The following is a 26,292-nucleotide window of genomic DNA, read 5'->3' on the forward strand; positions in this document are numbered from 1 at the left end:
GAAGGAAGGAGGACATAGGAACCTAACAGTGAACATCATTTTTCAGAAAATATTCTAAAAGGCAAGTTCAGTATGTAAAGCATTACCTACTTAAAACTTCAAATACAACCTATTTATTTAAAAACATTCATTTTGTTGGTTTTACCCACCCTTCATTTATGAGTCTCAATTTCCTCAGTTATAAACGAATGGATTTCTGATTAGATAACCTGAAACATCATTCCAGCTCTAGGTTCTATGATTTTATAATCTAACACTTATCCAACATTGTCATAATCTGGAGGCATAATGTTACCTGGCAATGATACTGGAAAAACTTTCATGTTTGCTAAAAAATATACCGTACACTTCTCGTGAGCATTAATACAAACCATTTCTAACAATTAGATTGTAACTTAACTTAGTGACAACAACATTTTTTTCTCAAAATAATTTACACAACTACTATAATATGCCTATTAGAAAATAATAATCTCAGGGAAAACAGTTTTTTTCTGGAAATTTTAAATTGTCTATGACTGTCTTGTTTAATTTAAGATTATTATAATAATTTGACCAAATTCAATGTTATTCTTTTAATGTTTTTTTTAATGTTTTTATTGATTTGAGAGAGAGGAAAGGATAAAAAGGAAGAGGGAGGGAAGGAAGGAAGGAGGGAGGGAGGGAGGAAAGGAAGGAGATGGAGGGATGTCAGAGAGAAACATCAATGGGCTGACTCTCATATATACCCCAACCAGGGATCAAACATGTGCCCTGACCAGGAATCGAACCCACAAACTTACGGTGTACAGGCTGACAACCAACTGACCCACATGGGCTGGGCTCATTCTTTTAAGTTTCAACGAGCAAATTTTAATAATAATAGTAATACTACTACTACTACTAATAAAGACTCTAAGAAAGATTTTACCCAGACTAATGGATGCAGCATTTTATTCCTGGACATTAATACTAGTATCATTTATTCTTATATTCAACTACTCATAAATTCAACAAGTATTTACTGGATGCCTACTTCTGAGGCCCATAATGGCTCAAGAATTCACTTGGCATGTGTCAGCCTTAACAGAGAGTTTAAATCTAACTTGAGCAGGCTAGTATAGATATTATTGTTCTATTATATGAAAACCAAAAACTCTTTTTCAGCTTCATTATGGTATCAAAACAACAATGTCTAAAATCATATGGTATCAGAACAACAATGCCTAAAATTATATGAAATTGGTACATTTCATTGTAAAATATTTTGGTTTGCTATTCTCTACCAAACTTGAACACTTAAAGGAATGAAATATATTTCTTAAAATTTTCCTTTATAGAATATAAATTATAACTCTATTCAGAACATTTAATAGGCATTAGTGTAAGGGAATTTTATCTTGCAACAAGGAGAAAAGAAAAAAAGTCAACAATTGCACCAGATCAGCTAAAATGGGAAATTAATTGATGATGAGCAAATTTTAATAATAATAGTAATACTACTACTAATAATAATAAAGACTCTAAGAAAGATTTTACCCAGACTAATGGACGCAGCATTTTATTCCTGGACATTAATACTAGTATCATTTATTCTTATATTCAACTACTCAAAAGTCAACAATTGCACCAGATCAGCTAAAATGGGAAATTAATTGATGAAGTGTTTTTGTTTTTTTTGTTATTGGGTTATTTTTTCTTCTAAGATAACATGGTTACTGACCCTATAGAATGATAAAATTAGAAAATATACAAAATGAATCACCCAAAATATTTCCTGCATGAAATTCTAAATAACAAGTTTTCATTTGTGTGCTGAAACTGAGAAATAAGTTTTAATCTTCTTTGACATCAATAAACAAACAAAAAAATATAAAACCATAAACAACTACTTTTATAAAAAGTTATCATTAACCAGTTTTCTAACCACAACATTTTTTAATTGGTTCCCAGCATTATCACCTAATTACTTTGTAGAACATTATGTTTCTCATTAGTATGTTATAGCCACATAGAAACCCTGTTATTTTATGAAAGGTTGCTTTCCTAAAACACTGCAAATGATCTATCATTATAATTATAAAGTTTGTCATTTAACCTATGTTATCAAATACTTTTTGACTTCAGACATAGTCTTAATTAAATTTTCTCTTTGTACTGTATTAAGACATTTCAAAATTCTAATTTTGGAAATAGTGACCACTTTCATCACACATTATTCTCCTCCAGTATCTACAATACTTACACACAAGCTTCCTATATAGATTTACAAACCAAGGGCAGAGACGTAATTCACTATTGTAGAAACATTTTAAAAAGTAAACAAAAGACTTCTTTAGCAAATTATGACAATACCGAAGGTGACCAAACTTCCCTGAGCTTTGTAACTGGCTTAGAATCCCCCAGATTATGAATAGGAGTCCACCTTTTGAAGGTAGCTGCTTAGTCTCTCAATAGGAAAAATATTTACTCTTTAAAGCAATTTTACAATACTAGAAGAGTGTTTCTTTTATTCTGTTGTATATATTATAAAGCTATGAAAACTGTACATTAATAACTAATTGGAGCTTTCAAAAACTCGAGAATTACATGGCTTTTGTATGAGCTTATGCCAAAATATACAAAATGCTCATAAAAATTAGGAAGGATACACCAAACCTTTGAACTACAGATTGTCTTATGTGGAACCTTGGACACATTATGCATGAATATATAAGCATAAACATCACAGTGGCACATGCTGGTTCCTTTTACATATGTAGCAACTGAAATGCAGCCAGCATGTCCAAAAACAACGCCTCATCAGTATAAAGAGGACAAAATCCTTATTGTACCATTCATCTGTATGCAGTGTTGACATTATAGCATATCCTCACTGTCCACACTAATCGCTTCTACAGTGAAAACATGAAAGGCAAAGCCACCCCCAATCCCAGCTTTAGACTGCACATACACATACGTAAACCAGCAATCCTGCGGAAATATGGTTTCAAAACAGCTATGGCATACTCTTGCTCTTCCTTTTAGGAAAGAGCAAAGACCTGAGTGACTTAGTCCGGAAGTCAGTATTAGGAATTCAATTCTTTTCTTCTGAAAGTGGAACACTGAAATGGACCGGTTCTGAGGTTTGAATCCATGAATGTGTGGCTGCAGTGAAGTGATGGGGAGCGTAGGAGACAACCAAGAAAGAACAAAAGCTGAGAGAAACCACAGGAAAACACTGAAAGAGAGGCACATAGAGCTTCCCTTTAACAGTTGAGTAAAAGGACGGTACATATTTGAGAAAGTGAGAAAAGATATGGGTATATTATCAGAAAACTAAGGGATAGAGGCACTGAGAAGACCACAAATAAGAAAAGTTGTAAACTGTAGCACATTGAGGAAGAGAAACTTCTGTAAAAAGAACAAATAAAGGGTTCCATTCTCAAATTTTCCCTTTGTGATTAACTGGGCAATTCTTGATACATCACTGACTTTCTAGTGTCAACTAAACTTGGTTGCTTTGTTGTTTGTTTTAAAGCTCATTAAGAGTTTTGCCTGAGAATAGTAATTTTAGCTGATTTTTAGCTGTTTATCATTCTGGTGTGGAGGACATGATTCAACACTAAATTCAATATATCTGGGGAAAAAACCCTGCACCTTTAAAGACATGGAGATTGTAAGAAAAGACTGGATTTTTGTCAAAGAGAATGAGAGCAATTTCATTTTTCAAAATATTATGTATCACTTAAAAGGGTCTACAAGTAAAATTTTATATAACATGTCAAGAAATAATTGTGTAAATACACACAAAAGCGCATCAGAGTAAACATAACAATTCTAATATATAAAAACTCAGGGTCCATAACATCCAAAATGATGAAAGGCTCAACTGAACACCAATGTCAGTCCTACAGTCAGTGCTGGGTTGCTGGGGAGACCCAGCACTGACTGCCACTGGTGTGGGCACAGGGACCCAGCACTGACTGCCCAGGGGGCTTAGGATCAGTCCTGGAGAAAGGCCCACAGAGAGATGCAGTGTCTGATCCACGGTCGCTGTGGCAGCTGTTGATCAGCTGTTGCCACTCTCTCTCTGGGCTTTGCCAGCAGCCATGCCTCTGTTTTTCTCCAGGCCACCTTGGTTGCTGCTGATCAGCCCTACCTCTCTGATCAGGCCTGGAGATACATCCAGAGATGCTGACTGGCATAGAAGCTGACCAATCAGAACCAAACCTGGGTGAGCTGTGAAGAGCCAATGGCTGCCTAGGAGGCAGAGCTTTTCACACAGACTGGCATAGGAACCGACCAATCAGAACCAAATTGGCCAGCAGGGGAGGGCAGTTAGGGGTGATCAGGCAGGCAGGCAGAGGGGTTAGGGACAATCAGGCCAAGGCAGTTAGGGGCAATCAGGAAGGCAGAGAGGTGAATTGTTAGAAGCCAGTGGTCCCAGATTGAAAGAGAGATGTCTGATTGGAGAGAGTGCAGGCTGGGCTGAGAGAACCTCCTACCTCCTGTGCACAAATTTCATGCACCAGGCCGCTAGTATACTTCATAAAAACATGTGCATGAAAACCTAAAGATAAATAGAAACAAGATTATTTTGTCACACTATCACTTTTGCCAAAAGTCTTAAAGCCACTTTTATTCACAAAATAAATATTATTTATAATATTCTATGAACATATTCCTTTAGTGATCTGGAGTTTACACATGTGTTTTTCTAATCACATAATCATTTTCCTGAAAAAACATGTAAAATATAGCTTCACCTCTTGGCATTTTGTTGAGTGTATGTAAAAGTAAATCTAAAAACCTCCTATGTGTTAGTACCCAGAGTATTGGATATGTTTCCCACAGTCACCCACTAGTATCAGCTGAATAAAAAGCATTTTTTACACTAGTCATATATTTTAATCACAAGGAAATCTTAAAAAAAGAAAAAATAAATGTCCAACACTTCCATATCTCTGGACAGTCCTTCAGAGACTATGGGTAGTCATGGTTAGACAATATCCTGCTAATTGTTGCACAAGATTTATAAGCTTGTGTTTAAATTAATGGCACCAGGGATTTTTAGAGAAGTGGTGTATGTACGTATAGACACACTCACACCCACAAACGGGAAGTCTACAACTATCTAACAATTCATCCATTCATCTCTTCAGCCAGCCAGTCAGCCAGCATTTAAATAAATGTTTAATGTTATCCTTAATAAATTTTGAGATATAATTTCACAGCAGTTTTTAGAACAGACTGTAAAGTGGTTTGCCTAACATTACATGACTCCTGGCTTGACTATTTCAAGAATCCTTTTTTTATAAGCCTGTCATGTGGCTATGATAGAAAGAAAATTTGATTTAGATACAAAGGACTTAAATTTCATTTATTTGCTGGCAATGTTGGTATCATCATTAAAATTCTCTAGGTTTGAGTTTATCCACTTCAAAAAGAGTAATATTAATTCCAAACTCATAAAATTGTTGTAAAGATTGAATTAAAGGCAGTAAGTGCTTTTAAGTAATAGTGAGAACAGCAAGAAGGAAGCACCAGAGTTTCCCCTTTCAGAACTAAAAATTCCAAACACAACCTAATCCATTACTGTGACTCTCAGAAATTATACATTTACTGAACTTACAGTAAGATATATTCTGATGCAGGATTATTCAGCCACATAGAGGTACAGTGTTTGCCAAACATATTACAAAAGTAGCTGAACAAGTAGGAGTATTGTGAGCATTTTTAGATTCCACAACACAATTTCTCTTAAAGTATAGAAAAAAAATAATCTGAAACTATTTAATTGGTATCTGTATTTTTGAGCTTCATTAGATTGGTCCACAGAATGATCATGGAACAGTTGATGGAATACACTTTAATTAGCTGGCCTGAATTCTTGATGCCACGATATAAATAACTTTTATCAATCCATAGTTCAGTTTGTATCCTTTATAACACTATATAAATATATTACAACGATTGCTTTGGGATGCTGCTCATTCTTCAACAGTCTTATTGTGGGATGAAAAAAGCAAAACAATATTTGTGGTTTTTGTTTTTTTTTGTGTGTGTGTGTGTGTGTGTGTGTGTCTCAGAAAACTGGTTTATATAAGTTTCATTATTTGAATTTGTGAGTAATCGAACATGTCGTTTTTTATTGGAGGTGCTTAAAGAAACTTAAGTGTGCATTGCACATAAAAAAATGAAAGAAACTAAATCTAGGATTCTGTATCTTGTGATCATTTGAACATTTAAGTTATATGCCACTATTTTAAGTGGAGATACACATTTTAAAGAGCTGAATTCCTTTCTTTATAGGAAATGCACAATAGGTACATACCTTAGTTTTCATGCCTTCTTTTCCCATGTTAGTAAATGAAAGTATCAAGATATGAGCACATGGCTTAAAGCAAGCAACCCACAACTTTGACTATTTTTGCTCTTAAGTATAAATGTCACAGAAAACTCATTTGTGAATAGAGCTTGCACTTCACATTCCACTATATTGTTTTATTTTACTAAAAAGGAAAACCTATTTTTCAAGATTGGTCTTGCATGGGCCGGGCCCTCATAGTCATCATTTACCTTGTTTTCAGCCCAGTGGCTTTTATTCTTTACATGTTCAAGGGCAAACTCTTAAAAATCAATGTCGATTAAGTGTGAATTTAGAAAACTGCCAAGAAAAAAAATTAAAGCCAAGTATACTAAAGAACGAGAGATAGAATAAGAGATAAAATATAGCTGCTCTAAAAGCACAGAGAAACAATAAAAGGAAACGAGTAGAAATATGCTACATTGACAATCTGGAATTTGATTTTGAAAGTACTGAATGAGTTATCTATTACATGTAAGGGGAAGTTATTTTGAATATTTAATTCAATTGCTTTCTATTAATCTCTCAAGTGTTAGTTTAAGAAATATTTGATTCTTTGAGAAAATTCAGAACATATGCTTAACATAATGGACTCTTTGTGCTCATATATTTTCTATGCTTTCATAAGTGAACTAAAATGCTAGCCTTAAAAAAGGGTTCAGCACACACATAAATTTATTCCAAATTTTCCTTCTTTCCTAGTTATTACGTTTTTCCATTACCTATTTATTTCCCAGGCTTTCATGAATCATATTATTTATGCAAAACAATCAGGATCTATGTTTACAGTTGACCACAAATCTGAAACTGGTTTGGCATGTGCACGGGAGTATGAGGTTAAGAAGGATTCTTCTATATAGTGGTGGAAGATAGAGGGGATTCTGTTTATGCATTAATAGCAGATATTCCCTAATGAAAATACTGACAAGCAGTTTGGACATGAACATAATGGTTACATGTTTTATGTAAATACATACATATTTAACGAATAAATAATATCATAATATTAGTATAATCAGTGAATACTGAATCACACACTTGCTAGATAAGAACATTGTGTTCAAGATATTAAATCACTTAAATCTTATTCACCTGGTCAAATGAGATTTTTTTTAAAAAGTAGTATCATTAAAACACGTGTCAAAAAGCAAGTCTATAAAGTTAGTTTTGCTCCAGTTTTCTTGTAACTGCTATCAACCTGAATCTAAAAAACATACATAGATGTCCTAAAAATAAATTTTGTGTTTGCAACTATTTGACATTTTAGAAAAGGCAAAATGATAGAGACAGTGAAAAGAACAGTGGTTGCCAGAGGCTTGGGGGGCGGGAGGGGAGAGATGAATAAGTGAGGCATGGGAATTTTTAGGGCAGCGAAACTCATCTGTATGTTACTGCAGTGTTGTTTACATGTCAACATGCATTTATCAAAACCCATAGAACTGTACAACACAAAGAAACAGCCTTAATGTAAACTATGGACTTTACTTTACAATAATGTACCAATATAGGTTCATTAGGTAATTAAACGTAACAAATGTGCCACACTAAAGCAAGACTCTAATAAAATAAAAACTGTTCAGCATTGAGGTATATAAAATTCTTAGGTACAATCTGCCAAATTATTCTCTAAGTCTAAATTTGTAATAAAATATAAAGCCACTAATTATTTTTTAAGAAAAGTTGAATTCAATATTAATGCTAGCAATTATTTTGTCTACCGTTCTTTGTAAAATTAATAATCCAAAACTATTTTCACATTTGTAAATTATGAAAAAAGAGGCAAGTGTAATAAGTTTATCTTTTCTACCTCATGATTAAAATTGTTCTTTGATTTTAAATTATTATCATTCAGTGATTGATAATTTCAAATATTAGAGTTTCACTATACAAGAGAGAAAAACATGCTCTATAGAGATGAAAAAGTTCACTCACCATAGGCCAGAGTCTCACTCCAGTGCCTAAAGCAAGGTTTGTGCTATTTATATATTTTGAAATATGCAATAATGTTTACCATTATTAAATTGCTATCAGATGGAACTTGATTTTATTTCACAAAATGTTTACCATCAAGACTTGTTATTTTTATAATGAAATCACACAGTAGTGGCATACATCAAATATCAGAGACAATGAACCTCAGAGATATTTAGATAACCAAATTTTATTAAGGTATCATTGACAAGGAACATTTTATTAGTTTCAAGTGTATAACATATTGATTTATTTTTTTAATCCTCATCTGAGGACATTTTAACTGATTTTGAGAGAGGGGAGAGAGAGAGAAAGAGAGAGAGAGAGAGAGAGAGAGAGAGAGAGAGAGAGAGAGAGAGAGAGAGAAGAGAAAAACATCAATTGGTTGCCTCCTGAAGATGGTGGGGTGGGGATTAAACCCACAACTGAGGTATATGCCCTGATTCGGAATAGCACCCTTGACCTTTCAGTGTACAGGATGACAATCCTACTAAGGCCACAATGGAATGTAGATCTGTGATCTAAACATAAGAGTAATTCTTAAGACTGAACTTATTTCCCCCATGGTGCCCTTGTCAGCTCTGGAAGAGGAAGAGAAAGAATACGTGTTTTTATGAGAAATGTTTTCATGGAGTTCATATGCAACTAGCATTGCCAATAGCCAACTGAAGAGATTATAAGAATGACCACAGCATGGACAGCTGCCCAGGCACCAACCCACTTCCCCAATATACCTTGCCAAAAACAAATGTAGTGGCATGAAACAGAGTGCAGTGATCCATATGATCATGCATTTCTTATTTAGTTTCTGTTTGTTTTCACATTAAGCACCTAGAAAAATCATTCTTAGTCTAGGAATGGCATTCACATTTCGTGCCCTGACCACACAGTATTGGATGTGTTTCATAGAAACGTGTAAAGATGAGAGAATAAAATGAAAAACCAAAAACCTAATTAAATTTTTAGCAGGACAATTAGAAATCCAAGTAGAAAAATCAGCTTACTATCTATTTAATTTCTTTTTTTTCCCTTTCTCTTACAGCTACCACTCAGAAATAGAAAAATAATACATCGTTTTACTTTTTACTAATGATGTATATTCCTTGATAAAAAGCAGTGCAGTAAAGCATAACTATTATACATGGTTATAACTGTTGTAAATGGTGAGAGACACTGTGGTTTTGTGAAAAGGGTACTTGCCTGAGTTCTAGTTTAGGTTCTATTTTATGTGACCAATTTATTCACCATCTCCTTAATTTCTCATTGAAAATGACCTCAATTATGCTTTAGCACAGTCCGATATCTATTACCAACTCCAGCCTTGCCAGAATCCACCTGCCTGCATTCGACACCACTCTCTGTGCTTCCAGAGCACTCAGGCTTGTGTGTCTTTCTCTAATGAGGCTTTGAGCCAGCACCTATCACAGTTCCTAGTACAAAGTAAGCACTTAATTAAAGCTCACTGCTACACCTCCTATTGCTCCCAAAGCCCTTATTAACTCTAAAGTTGACTATATCTATGAAATTACTCCATGTCTGAAACTTAATAAACAATAAATAGAGGTAAAAGTTTCCATCAGCTCATTTTTTTTTCCATTAAAACGTTCAGTTTATTAATTCCCATTTAAAAAATTCTCTTACTATAGAACTTTACATGGCTAGTTTCAATATATTACAAAGTAGGTGTTTTTTTTGTTTTTTTGTTTTTTGTTTTTTTGTTTTTTGTGTGTGTGTGTGTGTGTGTGTGTGTGTGTTTAAGGAAAGGATAAAGGAGAACTTCCAAATGGATCTGAAACCTAACATGTGTCACATTTTGTAAATTTGAAGTATTATATTTTACTTTTTTAATAAATAGAAAATGCATAGCTAAAATTGCTAAGTATACATTCAGTAATAAGTAAGTTGAAAGATAATATTCTTTCTGCTTCCAAAATTTAGTTTTAGTGTATATAAAATTAAACCAAAGTTAGTTATGATTCTGTACTTTTTCCCATCATTCAGCAAGTAATACACAGGAGACTATAAATCTTATAATTAACTACAATGATAAATGTATGTGTCTACTCCATGGTAACAAATGAAAATGCTCTCTATTCCCTTCTTTGTGGGCTGCTCTATACCAGAATCCTAACTTTACTCCTTCCTTCCAAACTCTACTGCAAGCTTTCTGTGGATTTCATTCTATTTCCCTTTCCCCTCTTATCATATTTGCTTACTATGCTCAGCACCTTTATGCTGATCTTATTTGACTAGACTTTTGACTATCAATGCCATGGCCTCCAATTTCATCTACACATCTGATATTATCACAATCCTGGGATTATCACAATGCTGGGCAAGGTGATAGGACAGGCTCCATAACAATGGCAAAAGATCAATAGTGCCAAATTTGAGAAACCAGGCACTATTACTCTTTTCTTTTATCATCCTATTCCCCCTCTTTTTTTTTTTTTTTTTTTTCTAAATTAGATTATTTTTCCTTCTCGACTTCTTCCATATGTCACCAATCTATGCAATGCAAACATCAGTATGTGCATCTCTGTATGTATGGCTTATATATTGGTATGAATACTAGTGAGCACATATAATGTATACATTTCTGTGATCTCTTGGCATAAAGTGTACTTAAAAAATTATGGGAGGAATATGTGTAGTGAGAATATGCATATATTTAACTTGAGGTATTTATGATCTATTTATGCAATGTGTGTGCATTTGTATGTATGTTCAGATGACTGCATTTTGTTAGTTTTCATTCTTTATTGTTGTTGTTAATCCTCACCCAAGGATATTTTTTTCCATTGCTTTTTATAGAGAGTGGAAGAAAAGGCAGAGAGAAACATGGATATGAGACACATCAATTGGTTGTCTCCTACACTCATCCTGACCAGGGCCTTGGATCAAACCTGAAACCTAGATATATGCTCTTGACTGGGCATCAAACCTCTGATCCTTTGGTGTGGGGGCTGTCACTCTAGCCACTGAATCACACCAGCCAGGGATGTTAGTTTTCATTTTTGTGCTTAAGTGCATGAATTGAAGAGTGCATATATATTTGTTTTCTATAACAGTCCAGCTGAGCTGGCTTTGGGATAGAGAACTTCAGTCATAAGTGCAGAGAATAATTCCCATCTCTGTTAAGGATATGCCTTTCCAGTAAGAAGTCTGGATACCAGCCCAGAGGACGCCTACTGCAATTAAATCTAGGCATGGAACCTGAATAAACTTTGCCACATATAAAGGTGAAATAACATATTTAACACTTACATATATGTGTACATGCTTATGGTCTACTCATTTAATCCTCATAACATCTCAATATAGGAAATAATTATTATTAATCACATTTTTCAGACAGAAACAGAGACTTGGAACAAGTTAAGAAATGTGCCAATGGCTCTACAGGTGTAAGTGGCAATGTCAAGACATAATATTTAGTGACTTCTGTCAACAAACCCATGGCCTCAATAATATTATAATACTGATTCCCACAACTCATTCTATACTGTAGGCCTGCAGTAGGTCAGGAAAGACTGAAATGACTGTAATCACTCCAATAACATTTTTCTTTTTGTTTCATGCAATTTAAAGAACATAATGTTCAACAGAAAAAGTGTTAAGAAGCTCAAATAAAATCTTTCATGGACTTCACCAACATATCTTAGCAGAGTTATTTTCCTTTATTAGTTTCCCCTATAATATTTCTAAGAAAACAGCTTTATATTATTCAATTCTTCATTATCAAATAAATAAGTAAAAGAATAGAATCAGGCACATCAGTCACTTGTTTGAGCCAAATAATAGAACTTGGATTCCCATGAGAAAAAGTCAACCCGTGCTTTTTGGTTTTAAATGATTTTTGTGACAAGCCCTCAAATTAATTATTAAGTAAATCAGCAATGTCACATTTACATAATTCATTTCCTACTTAGCATCAATGCTTTCAGTTGCAGTAAAAATAGCCAACATTCTAGTATCTACAGTCTTAAAAGGGATCACAGTATAAGCAATCCCAAATGACAGATAACCCAAAAAGCATTTATGTTGGGTTTTAAATTCATTATATGATTCCAGCAGATTTATTGTTATAATTATATGCTTTTTTTCTCAGGCTCATATTAAAATTCATTTGTATTTCTTGAGCACCAGTCAAATGACAGCAGAAAGGAGGATTCCAGATACTTGCTGAGTGACAAAAGTTGACTTGCTATTAGTATTTTTCCCTTTAAATGATCAACACTAAGAAAAGCAAGACTGGTCATTTAATTATTTAATTAATAATTAATTAATGATATATTACAGCACACCAGGCATGGCTCAATGGTTGAGAATCAACCTTTGAACCAGAAGGTCACGGTTTGATGCCTGGTCAGGGAACATACCAGGGCTGCAGGCTTGATCCCTACTAGGGGGGCATGGAGGAGGCAGCTAATCCATGAGTTTCTCTCATCACTGATGTTTTTATCTCTCTCTTTCTCTCCCTTATTCTCTGCAATAAAAATGTAAAAAATATATTTATTATAATACTATATTAATTATTATTAATATATTACAACACTATAGGAGAGGTTTGAAAGACATGGCTAGGGACACTCAGACTTAGGTTGTGCCTTGGCACTAGCCTATTTCAGGGATCACAAGCAAGTTGTTAATCTTGCTAAACTTCAGTTCTTCACTTATAGAAGGGTTCAGATAGTAGTGCCTACATTTGAAGGAAGTTCTGAAGATTAAATGACCCACAGTAGTAACTTAAAGCTTTGTAATTTTTTTGTTGTAGTGATTATTTTTGTCTATTTTACTGTGGTGCTAAAACTACAATACTAAAACTGATAGAGTATGCCAGGATAGGTTCAACAAAAAGACACAGCCTTTAATTATTCAATAAATTACATAGAACAATGTAAGGCCAAATGTTAAAATTTATTCATAATCTGCTATAGCAGAAGACAGTTGGATCTTTTTATGTAACTATCAAAACAAAGTGGAAAATAACTAGAGATACACTATTTCTTGTTTTAGAACCCCAGGGCAGTATATATTTCACAATTCTTCATTTTTAGGGTTTTAGGAAGGCAATCACACACTGCTGAGAGGGATGGGGTGGAATTGCACGCTCAGACACTGATATTTCCACAGTATTACCAATGAGCATTTATACTGTGTTACAGACAAAGCTTACAAGTATCTGCCCAGAATTCAGCTCAGGCTTTAATTCCACTTAAGTTTTTCTAATGTCCATTTTTTAAAAATTTTAGAATTAAATGTAAGAGATTCGGAAACTGAATTAAATAAAATTATATCAGTGCTACAGTTTTTCATAAATACTGTTGTACATATCACAGAATTATAGGTTAAGATAATGAGGAATAAAAAGGTTCTCTTTATTTGCATAAAATGGTTCTGGAAAACTTCTTATCAATGCAATTCTAAACAGTGATTCAAGTTTATATAATTACTCCTTAAATTTAAATGCATAAAGCAAATTTGTAGAAAGATGACAGATAGATGGCATTATTCTTTCCCCCTTGTATTTCAATTAGAATTATTTTCTTAGCTGTATTTTACTGGTAAACTGGCTTACATTATTATATTTCAGTTTTAATTAAGCTGTAACATTTTTTATATTTTCACTGATCAATAGATGAGATAGAATATAAGCAATATGATAGGAAATCAGTGTATTTAAAAAAAAATTTTAAAAATATTTTTTCTTTAAAAAATTAAAAAAAAATACATTGATTTATACCGTTTCTTCTCAGAAACATGCACAAATTATACCAGGTCGTAAATATGCCCCAAGATGAAGCAGAAAGATAACATTTTTATATAGATTTGTAGAAGACTGAAAGAAAAGGTTTACACCATTCACTGACACATGTCTATTCTTATTATCAGTAGAGAGAAACATTATTTCAATATTTTCTATAATTTCAGCATATAAATATCATATGTATATCCAATCAGAAGGGTTTTAAATTACAAAGAAGCTCATTAGTTAGCTTGAGGGCCAAGACAGGACTTGCAGAATATTCTGTTCAACAGGTCCATAATCAACACGAAGTTCATAATTCGGGCTATGCTAAATTTCTGGGAGCTCTGCTGTGAGAAATTCACAGAAGAATTATTAAATACATGTGCAATAAAAGTGGTATGTAAAGTAAAATTCCTTAAAAATAATGCTTTTGGCCGGAACGGCGTGGCTCAGTGATTGAGCCTCTATGATCCAGGTGGTCACCGTTTATGGTTCTATTTTTGGTTCAGAGCACATGCCCTGGTTGCCCCCTTGGATATCCAGTGGGGGACAAACAGGAGGCAGCCCGTCAATGATTCTCTCTCATCATTGGTATTTCTCTCTCTCTCCCTTTATCTCTGAAATCAATAAATATATGTGTATATATATATATTTTTAATTGATTTTTTACAGAGAGAAAGGGATAGGGACAGAGAGTTGGAAACATCAATGAGAGATAAAAATCAATCAGCTGTCTCCTGCATACCCCTCACTGGGGATGTTCCTGCAACCAAGGTACATGCCCTTGACCAGAATGGAACCTGGGACCCTTCAGTCCCCAGGCCGACGCTCTATCCATTGAGCCAAAGCAGCTAGGGCCATATATATCTTTTTAAATAAGGATTTTAAAGAAAACAATGTTGGCAACTCCAAATAAGAGCAACAGTTTTCAAAAATAAAATTATAAAGTTTTTCAAAACTAAAAAAATAAAATAAAAGCAACAGTTTTCATTTCAATCTGAAATTAAGGAGAAAGAAAGAATTAACAGGTTTAAAAGCTTCAATTTCTAAGTACAAGTATAGGGAGAACACTGATAGAAAATATATGAAGGCCAAAACCAGTTTCGCTCAGTGGATAGAGCTTCAACCTGTGGAGTAAAAAGTCCCAGGTTCAATTCTGGTTGTACCTTGGTTGCGGGCACATCCCCAATAGGAGGTGTGCAAGAGGCAGCTGATGGATGTTTCTCTGTCATCAATATTTCTAACTCTCTATAACTCTCTATCCTTCTCTCTTCCTCTCCGTAAAAATTCAATAAAATATATTTTTTAACAAAGAAAATATATGATGAACGACATATATTCCATTACATAATTAAAAATAGGTAATTAAAGCAAAAAAAAGTGACCTATAAAATAAAGCAAATGCTTAGAGTAACTTTATAGGCAAATTTTAAACATGACTTTGTGATTCTCGTTTGTCAGGATAAAAATGTATCCTGACATATAAGTAGTTCTCTAGCTGACATTATCTCAAAAAGGGATTGTACATATTTTTCACCATTATTTCCAAACATGCTTTAAATTGTAATACTTTTTCATAACTGGCTTCATGGGTAGAATCTAAAGTGGTGAAAATAAAAATAAATTAGCCAATGTATAGTGGATAAAATGTGGAAAAAGAAAGGACTAAATATCTGTTCAACTAAGTCATCTATATACTAGTTTGATCAACTTTCCTGCTAGGAACAATAAAAAATTGTACAAAACTTCAAGAAGTACAATTTTAAGACACTGGAAGTGAGCAAAAGCAACCAAGACTTGAAGTACAGGATCCAGAAAAGAAACACAATGAGAGGAGCTATTGTTCGATAACTGATTTATTTTTGAGGCATAATCATACTGTATGGAATTCATTTAGATATTTTAAAAATTCTATGAGACTATAACAAATTACTTAAAACTAAAAAGAAACAGTCAATATAAAAAAATTACAAGTAATTCAGAATTTTTAGAATTATCAAACATAGAATTTCAAATAACTACAGTAACATGCTTAAGAAAAAATAAAAATGAAATTTACTCTAAAATTAGAACCTTCCAAAAAAAAAAAAAGATATAAATTCTAAAAGAGGAAAAAATACAATACCTGACAGTGAAAATTTGACACAGCAGAAGACAGGGTTAGTGAACTAAAACACTAGAGTAGAAAGTGAGAACTATCACACTCACAGAATAGTGAACAAATGTAAGTGTGCTATTTGTGAAATTTTACAAATGTGCTGAGTATAGACCGTAACTACCACCCAGACAAAGAAACAGAAAAGCAATGTTTTCCTTTCCTATTTCATCACAGTCGTTACATATTTCAAGAATAATAACTATCCTGACTTCCAAAGCTATAGTTTTGCCTGTTCCTGAATTTTGTCAAATTTTGATACAAGTTTGCCAGCTTCCTAAAAATATTTAGAATTAAAGAGATAAGCCTTTCTGAGGCCATTACATGTAAATTATCTAAAGAATAAAGTTATTATCTAGACTTACTGCTAGTCACACTGTTTTTTTGTGTGTGTTTTTTTGTTTTTGTTTTTTGCTTTTATCCATCAAAAACAATTAAAAGAAAAAGGGAAATGCCTTACTGAAATCAAGCCAAAATGTATTGCAGCATTTTTCCAGTTCCAAGAATGTGAAAAATGTTTGATATGATTTCTTCTTAAAAAATAATTTAAATTTATATGAATAGTAATATTCTTTCTAAATACCAACCTAAACTATGCATATAATAATACATTGTAAATTCTAACAAATACAGCAATTCAACTTTTCCAGGATTTAATTTTGCATTTTGAGAAATATACAAGAAATATCTGTCCAATCCTCTCTCCAATTTCTCATAGGTTTTCAACAATTACCCAGCTGAACATAATTATGTCAAGTGTTATATTTAGCACTTAACATAGTTCCTGGTATCTTGTCCTTTTAGGCACTCGTTAACAGTCATTAAATGAAGGTATGAACTCCATGATAAATCAGATGGTCTTTTAACAATTTCTCCTCCATTGAAGACTTCAATTTCCTCTTAAAAAATGGGTTGCTCTCTCACCATCCATTTCCCTTTCTAAAAGTTAGGGAATTGTTTTTTTTTTTGTGGTTTTTTTTTTTTTTTTTTTTTGAGGGAAAAAGTTTTGAACACTTACATTTTCTCTGTCCCTAGATAACTTATCTTATGCAATTGAAAATAAAGCAAAAAACTCCTATTAGAGCCTCACTGATTCCATTTGGATATCTTTGTCATTTATACAGTGCACATATCCAGTTAGATCACTTGTTTTGAACAAGAGTAACTGTTTTGCTTTTGGCAGCGCTACAAAAAAAAATCAGCTTTTCTAAGTTCATCCCTCTACTACTTTATCTAGCTTTTCTTAAAAAAAAAATACAAAGTTCAATATAAATTTCATTACTCTCCAGGTTACAATCATTTTGACTTCACCAAACAGTTCTTCCTTCTTGTTCAAAACCTAATCAGAGCCTCATCAGTTTCACCTCATTGCTTCCTTTTCCATCTGGCAAAAAATATAAATAACAGATGCCCGAACACTATATTCTAATAATATTTTAGTTATATGACTTAAACAGTTTACATATTATCTCATGATTTTTGTAATAACATTGTAAAACACATGTCACCACAAATTTGGTTCCCTTGTATAGTTACAACTTTTTAAATGTTCCTCATTTTGAAGCCCATAGCTTGCTCTTTATTCTGATACAGAGTAAAGATATTCTTGAAAGTACATAAAGGCAACTGCCAGAGGTGTGTATGTGTATAGACTGGTGATCTTAAATACATCCCTAAAGTGATACTGTGTCCTCATGCCTATCTGGCCATCCAACTTTATGATATACAGAATGCCAGAATATTTGCCTTCAGAGCTCCTATGGAATTTAAATGGAGAAAAACAGAAGGTTAGAGTGGCAATTAGTGAATTAGCGTAAAGGAATGATCATTGAGAACAATCTAAAATTAGCTACAATGATGACTTCCCTTTAAACTTTGCCATCTCTTTGAACTTCAAATGTACTTTCTCTCTATTGCAGCCAGAGTCCTATTCTCTAGACTTCATTTTCATTCATGTTGATGGCCTTTTTAAAATTCCTGATCATCTTCATACTAAAGGTAGTTTCTTTAGGGGATGGGAGGAAATCATACTTAGCATTTTTCAAAATACATAAGAATAGAATATTATACTAGATATGATTAGTTGCTTATCATCAATTGCTCCTGCTTACTTTTATCTTTCTGAAACACAGGGGCTAGTACATCAAATCTTTTAAGCTATGGATCTAGATTCTGCCAGTGAGATGGTCATGCAGGCATGGGAAGTAAGATGGAGGTCATCTTACTGGTGTGGCTACTAGCAACAACATTCAGCAGTGCAGGCCCAAGTTGCTGATTTTTGTGAGAGGCAGTTGTGTCAATAGCAGTAATAGTAGCAGCTTTGTCATGTCCTTATGCCAACGTGTCCTGAAATCAGTGGTAGAAAGGCAAACCTGACTTCCACCCCTCTATCTCTTAATGGATTACATAAGCATCTAATCGCTATAATAAATTCTTGTCTGCTTGAAATTCCATTCCAATGCTTAGTGTTTCATGCTTCCTGCATTATATTTGAATGGATACAATTATTAGGAGGTTCATTGACATAACATGAATATAGATAAGAAATGCAAGAGTGCAATTACTGATCACTGAGCATATGCACCTCAAGTTCTTTTTAAAAAATATATATATTTTATTGATTTTTTTTTTTTTTTTTTTTTTTTTTTACAGAGAGGAAGAGAGAGGGATAAAGAGTTAGAAACATTGATGAGATCCCATCTGGGCAATACCCATATATGTAGAGACAAAAATATCTGAAAGAAAATACACAAAATGTTACTCGTGTGAGTTTCTGTGGGATGGCAGGTGATTTCAGTTTTTGCATTTAAATGAAGTATTTTATCAAGATTTCTACTCCTGGAGTAGATATAATTTTCCTTCTTACTGATCTGTATTTTCTAACTTTAGTGTAATAACTGCAAAATAATCTATAGTTGAAAAATATGTCTAAAAAACTGTCACTCTGGCCACAAAGTGATGAGCAACTAGTTATTCTTTGAAAAATAAAAGTACACTCCTGGCCCCAAAATGTCAAACTCTGTCATTTTAATTCCACTTTTATTGTTTCATTGTTTCATATGGTACATCTTACAGGTCCATTAAAAAACTCATGTTAGCTTTTCAAATCCAAAAAAAAAAAAGAGAAAGAAACATTGATGAGAGAGAATCATGGATCAGCTGCCTCTTGCACACACACAACATCCCCCCCCCCCCCCCCCGGGTACATGCCCTTGAGTGGAATCGAACCTTTCAGTCCACAGGCCGATGCTCTATCCACTGAGCCAAATCGGTTTTGGCTCACTCCAAGTTCTTTAATGGTGTAAATGGAGATCCACATGCTACATACACCCCTCTCCTCCTTTCACTCCCTGCCTTAAGTTGCATGTAGCTTCCTTACATTCTTGACCCTTCTGGGCTCTTCACACATTCTCTTACCTCTAAAAAGAGGAACATAACTCACCCTCATCTCATCCCTTTTCCCCACTCTCAACTTTTCCTGAACTCACAGGCATGTTTAAGGTGCATGTCAGACATTCCCTTTTCCCTGCAGCTTTGTCTGATGCTCCAAGACAATAAGGAACTTTCTTCTGGAATCCCATAATGCACTGTGTCCATCCAACTTTCCCATCTACTATGATGTATTAAAATTAACTGTCCATGTTGTATCTCTTGAGATACTATGAATGTATTAAAATTAGCTGTCCATGTTGTATCTCTCTGAGAAGACTGTAGCTCCTTGCATTGTGGGACCACATTTGATGACTATAGAAGGTGGTATTTTTGTAAAGTTTGGTTTTCAAAGGGAATAAGGAAAAACTCATGGAACTGATCATATTAAGTCATAAGTCAAACTAAGATTTCCTAAAGAGAGTTTTATTTCTTCTTTTTGGCTATTTACATGCTTACATCATGCACCCTCTAGAAGGGAAGTGATTCTGACACACCTTATTCATGGTGAATGATGAGATTTTTAGTCTGGCTTTTCATTTATGTCTGGCCTTTCACATTACAAACATCTTTAAAAAAATTAATCTATATATCTATACAACTTTATAAACCTATATATCTATACCTATAATCCATCTACCTACACCCTGTATACACTGACTTAGTGGCTATGGTTTCTCATTTAGATTTTGAAATCCCTTTCAATACCATGACATATATGAACACAAAACCAGAAACAACAATCAAACTATGAGTTTTGTTCAGTGTTCTGAATTCTCAAGTATCTACAGTCAATTTATGAATTATCAAGACTAACCTGAAAACACAAGGCCAGTGATCACATGCTAGAAATAGGAGTGGGAGGTAAGATTGAACCCTGGCAGGAACCTGGAATATTGTCCAAGATAGAACAGGGAATGATCTCAGACTCCACTCTGAGAAGGAAGGGGGGGGGGGGGGGGTGTAGATCTGGGAGCACCCAGGAATCCACTGGCTATTACTGGATCATGAGCTCTAGATTAGTGTAGACTTGGGGTCCTTAGTCATTTGGCCAGAATCCTTTCTGACTGATCAGATAGTTTCAATATCTCACTTGGCTAAGATAGTTCAGAAGGGGGTTAATGGAAGAGGTAAGTGGAGTGAAGAAAGGAAAGATTAGGTATAACCTGGTAATTTTTTAAAACAGTCTAGCAGTGGAGGTTCCAAGGCTCAGGTTCAGTTGTTGGAACCAAGATAATCAGAAATAGAAGAAGTAAAAGAAATTTCATGAGTGGAGATTTTTACTTCATTCACTGTTATACAACAAAACTGGGGATGTTTGTTGAATAAATGAGTGATAGGAGTCTACTGCTATCATGTGCATATCCTACTTGCTTATTTCTCTCTTGCTTATCTCCTTTTTTTAAAATATATTTTTATTATTGATAGTATTAGATATTTCCCATCCCCCCCTTTCCCTCCTCCTCCTAGTCTCTACCTACTCCCACCCCAGGTCTCACTACCCTACTGCCCCCGTGTCCATGGGCTATGCATATAAGTAATGTAAGCTCTTTGGTTTATTCTTCTCGTCCCCCCAAACCCACATTGAGGTATGTCTTGATTATCTCCTTTGGTCACTGAATTGCCCACTGCATCTACCATACTTTTATGGTTTTTAGCCTAAAGCAAGAATTTTCATTCTGCCAGATCTCTGTGTTTGTATGCATTTATGCACATGTGTAATAATAAATGTAAGTTGAATCACATTAAAACTCAAAGGTGAAAAACTAATCACATAATTTTGCCACAAAACATTCTAATGGATTCAGCAACTGATGTAAATGAGTGATTTCATTAGCTTTCATCATTTGATAATAGCCTGTTTAACAACCTAATCAATGATCAATTTGACCTGTTTTACTCTCCTCTCAGCTTCCCTGATAAGTGGGAACTTCAATAAGTGGCCAGAGAAATCACTTTAGTTGATTAAACCTCTAAAAATAAACAAAAGGGAGAAAAAGCCTAAAGATGAAATGGGCTGAAAGAATCATCTGTCAGATGCTGAGAAGGTTTCTTCACAAAGTTTTATTAATACAGTTGGATGTTTCTATCATTTTATCATCAGCCTAATTTTATATAGAGAACAATTCTCAAAATACTCTTTGTCAAAAAAAACATCTTTTTTGCTTTAGTTTTACTAAAGTAGTTGCTGTATTTTTACTATTTAGAGAAAACATGCATTTTATATACAACACAGGTTATACAATAAGGCTCTGAACAAAATTATATTTTATAATTAAAACACTGAGAAATTAGATATTAAAACCCCACTTTATTATTTCCCTGTATCTATATTTGCTTTTGTGGATGTTTCTGAAAACTAGATAAAATTTTGCTCAGCCTGAACTCTCAATTAACTATTTTATTTAAAAAATAATAGTAATAATAATATATGAAACAGACTGTGTTCTGTTCCCAATAAAAATATGTAAAATGAAAAGAATTAAGCTATTTTTCAGAGAAAAGAAAATGTAGGTTTATGAAATATCAGTAATACAAGGTAGGGCAAAATTTGGTTTATAGTTGCTCACATGGAAAATAATTAGCAAATAATAATACAAGAATAAACTCTGTATTGCATGTAATCACAACTGTAAACCCACTTTTGCCCCACCTTGTATATATTAATCTTTCCAAACATCTAAAAATAATTAACACTGATGATGTATTCAAAAGCCCCACTATAGTGTGGTAAATTAAGAAGGCACACAGAATTTATAATGTGAATAGTAAACATGTCACCACTCAAACAAAGGCACTGGAGCAAATAATTGATTAAAAATGCAAATAAACACAAATGAACTTGGGTAGAAAAAGGAAGTCATGGAACAAAGGCTTTTATGGAAGCAGAAAAGGAAGTGAGAGAGGCAAGACTGAGGACTGTTCTGGGGGAGAATTGGGCGAAGGGAGGACAGCCTCTGGGGCTATGGGCAACTTGTTAAGGAAGTAGCAGTTCTGAATTTCTGTTACTTTGTTCACACTGAAAATTTCTGATAAGGTGTTTATAAATTTTCTGAATAGTTGACCTTGGGACTATTTTATGGACACTAGAAACTATTGCTTTTTATGGACAAGATAGGCAGTTCAATAAAGATAAATCACTCGGATTATCAAAAGAGAAAAAGAGGGAGACATCCCTTGTGAAACATTTCATGCCTGCTCAATAAGTTTAAGCAATTATGTACTACAGTAAATTAGAATAGATTGTAAATCAATGAGTCAATCTTACTAGAAGATGTATGGTCATATAAAATAAATGATGCCCCTCTTTACAATAAAATTTAGTACTGTTGAATTCAGTTATTTAAGAAAATCTAACTATAGCAATATCAGTCAATTCTGAATTACAACCCTTCAATAATGGGCCTTTATTTTATTTAGCACAGAGCACTGACTTTACACCAAAGTGAAGAAAATATTTGTATAGTCTCGGGAAGAAGAGAGGCATATCTTATACCACACACCAACTTGACAAATGGCCTATCTTAAGTGAAACCATTAACTGCTACCAATTTAAGGCACTGGAAATAAGAAATGTGGGACATCTGATTATTACAACTTAATAATCGTATTATTTTCCTCAGTAACATGTACCATTTCTAATGTTTTCAATGACTGCTTTCTTTTAAGAAGGATTTCACAAAAATATCTTTTGGATTTAGATATTAACAAAGAGAAATTTTAAAAACCATAGCTACTTGTCCTTATCAATTTGCAAATATCTAGAGCCATTGATAAATACCAGATGTTTTTTGTTGTTTTATTTTTTTTTAGAGAGCAGAGGGAAAGAGAGAGAAACATTGATCAGTTGCCTCCCACATAGACCCTGATCATGGATTGAACCCACAACCTGTGTGTGTTTCCTGACTAGAAATTGAACCTGAAACATATCAGTGTACAAGATGACATTCAACCAACTGAGTCACACTGGCCAGGGTTAAATACCATGTTTTAATGAGAAGTGTCAACGTTGATATCCTACATTATAAGAATAATATGCAAATTAGCCAACACTCCCCTACACCCACAAGCCACACCCACCATCCAATCAGAGCAAGTATGCAAATTAACCCCAAACAAGATGGTTACAGCCCCAGAGAGCAGGAGAGAGGCTTGGGTTTTCCTGGCAATAGAGGAAGCCAAGCTTTCCACACCCTGGCTGGCCTAGGCCTCCACTCAAGTATACAAAGTTTCAATTATAAAAGGTAAACAAATCCAAACAGAAATAGCGACATGGGGCTTGGCTCCACTCCATGCTACAAAGTTTCAATTGTAGAAGCTAAATAAATTCCAGATAACAGGGCCTCTGCTCCGGTTGCCAGGGGACATGGCTGGCCTGCAAACCACCAAAGGCCCCTCAACTAGGCCATCCCATGCCCCAAGGGAACCCCCACCCTGATCCGGGACACCCTTTAGGACAAACCAGCTGGCCCTCACCCATGCAGCAGGCCTCTATTCTATCTAATAAAAGAGTAATATGCAGATTGACCATCACTCCAATACTCAAGATGGCTGCCCCCACAAGATCCTAAGTCTTACCTGCTTAATAGAGCAACCCTTGCACACAGCATTAAATGACCAGATAGTTTACTTTAGGCATAATTATATAATTCAGGTAGAAAAAGTAACTGGAACAGAAATTACTACTTCATATTCAGTGATGTATTGCTGAAGTATTTTCCCCCAAACATTTCCTTACCATGGTTCATTGTTTGATATATGGATAAAAAATTTAAAAATTAACAAATATTTGCTACGCTGTCAACCAGGAATGACTACAACTACCACTTTGTTTATTCATTTCTTCATGAACTTCACCTAGGTACACTCACACATTATACTGTACCCCTGAAAAAGTCAGAGAGCCTCAGAAGTTACATATAACTGCTTGATATAAAATAACTATCTGGTATATTCTTTCCTGGATCTGGAGTATTTTCTCCTCAAACATACATTTATCTAGTTAATAAAACTTTATTACATGTAATCTAGTTGACACTCTTCTTAGAATTTTAGCTGCCATAAGGGACTTCATGATAAAATAGTAGTAATTCTAATGGCATTTTCTTTTGACCTTCAGATCTGAAAATGTGTTAATGGATCTCACTCATGAATCTTAGACTTTTCATGAATCATAAAGAGTTACACTGACTTTATATCTGGTTTTAGAAATGCATAAACTCCAAGTATATTTAATTAAATTACTTACTCCACAACCCATATGCATAATTATATCATATATAGATAAGCACATAAAATTTATACAATGGCTAATAAAAAGGGAAACATATTTTTTCATTTCCTTATGGGGCCAAAAAACATTAAATTTAACCTTAGCAATTTTATGTTTCTTACCAAAAAAAAAAATAGAATTTCTCATTTGGACATGCTATGGGAGCTATTCAAAGTAGGCAAAATTTAAAAAGGAATAAAGAATAAAAGAACATGTGCCCTGGCCAGTGTTGCTCAGTTGACTGATCATCACCTGATGTTCAGTGAATACCGTATTGCCTTTCATATCCTTTTATTTCTGCTAATGCTATTTCTTATGCCCAAAATATCATTTTTTTTTCATTGCTTGAAAAAATTCTACGTATCCCTTAAAAGCAAATTCAAATTTTACTGTTTCATAATTCCTACGTCTTTGACCCTGGGATAGTCAATGCTACTCTCTAAATTATGGGATAGCAACAACTTTCAATGTGAACCAAACTTGGAAAGCCAAAGAAAATAGAGCAAAAGATAGGAAGATAATGAAAACTTATAAGAAATTACTATAACTCTATGCTAATAAATGTTAAAATATTCAAAATAGGAAGTAAATATCAGATATTAAAACACATAATAAAATAATGATACTTAAAACACAGAAAGAAAATGTTTTAAAGATGGGTATATGAAAGTTTTCCATAATTCTACCAATCCATAATTCTATCTATACTGTACCATCCAGATCAATCCCACAAAGACAGTCACAAAAGCAACAAGCCAATTATTCAAAGCAGTAAATAGTCATGGAGCTAACAAACTCTATTATCAGGGGTCTGGCAAGCTGGAGCCTCCAGGCCAAATCCAACAAGACAAGTTTTGCAAATTGTAAGTATGGGGAACATGGCCACACCCACTCATTACATTTGGTCTGTGGCTGCATTATGCCTGACAATAGCTAAGTGGAACCATTTTATCAGACCATATGGTCCTTAAGGCTGGCATAGCCTAAAATGTTTACTATTGGTCCTTTATAGAAAGAAATTGCCTATTCCTATTCTCACTTCACCAGAAATTCCTTAAACACTCGGGGTTCTCAAATAAATCATGTTCCTTCGATTCTCATTCCTTCAAATCCTTCTGCTGGGAGGACACCCTCTTTGGGCTAAACCCATTACTCTTTTAAAGACTCAGCTCAGGCCATCACTCTAACAAAATGTCCAGTGTGCACCAACAGTCCTCCTCTCAGGTCTACATCAACTAGTGCACATCTGGAACTTCACACATGGCTCTCTGGGTTTTCATTTTTACAACTATGCCACTCCAATTAAATATGAGATGGCTAAGAACAGGAAATGTTTTGTGCATTTTGCATTTCTTCTCCAAATGACACATATTAAACTTGTCAAC

General features: G+C 34.0%; 1 protein-coding gene across 11 annotated transcripts in view; it reads right to left on the reverse strand.

Annotated features, from left to right (window-relative positions):
• Positions 1-26,292, reverse strand: part of KLF12 (Kruppel like factor 12) — a 408,906-nt gene that overhangs the window by 134,529 nt on the left and 248,085 nt on the right. The window lies entirely within an intron of this gene.

Source organism: Pipistrellus kuhlii, unplaced genomic scaffold, assembly GCF_014108245.1.
Source record: "Pipistrellus kuhlii isolate mPipKuh1 unplaced genomic scaffold, mPipKuh1.p scaffold_m20_p_3, whole genome shotgun sequence".
NCBI classification, from domain to species: domain Eukaryota; kingdom Metazoa; phylum Chordata; class Mammalia; order Chiroptera; family Vespertilionidae; genus Pipistrellus; species Pipistrellus kuhlii.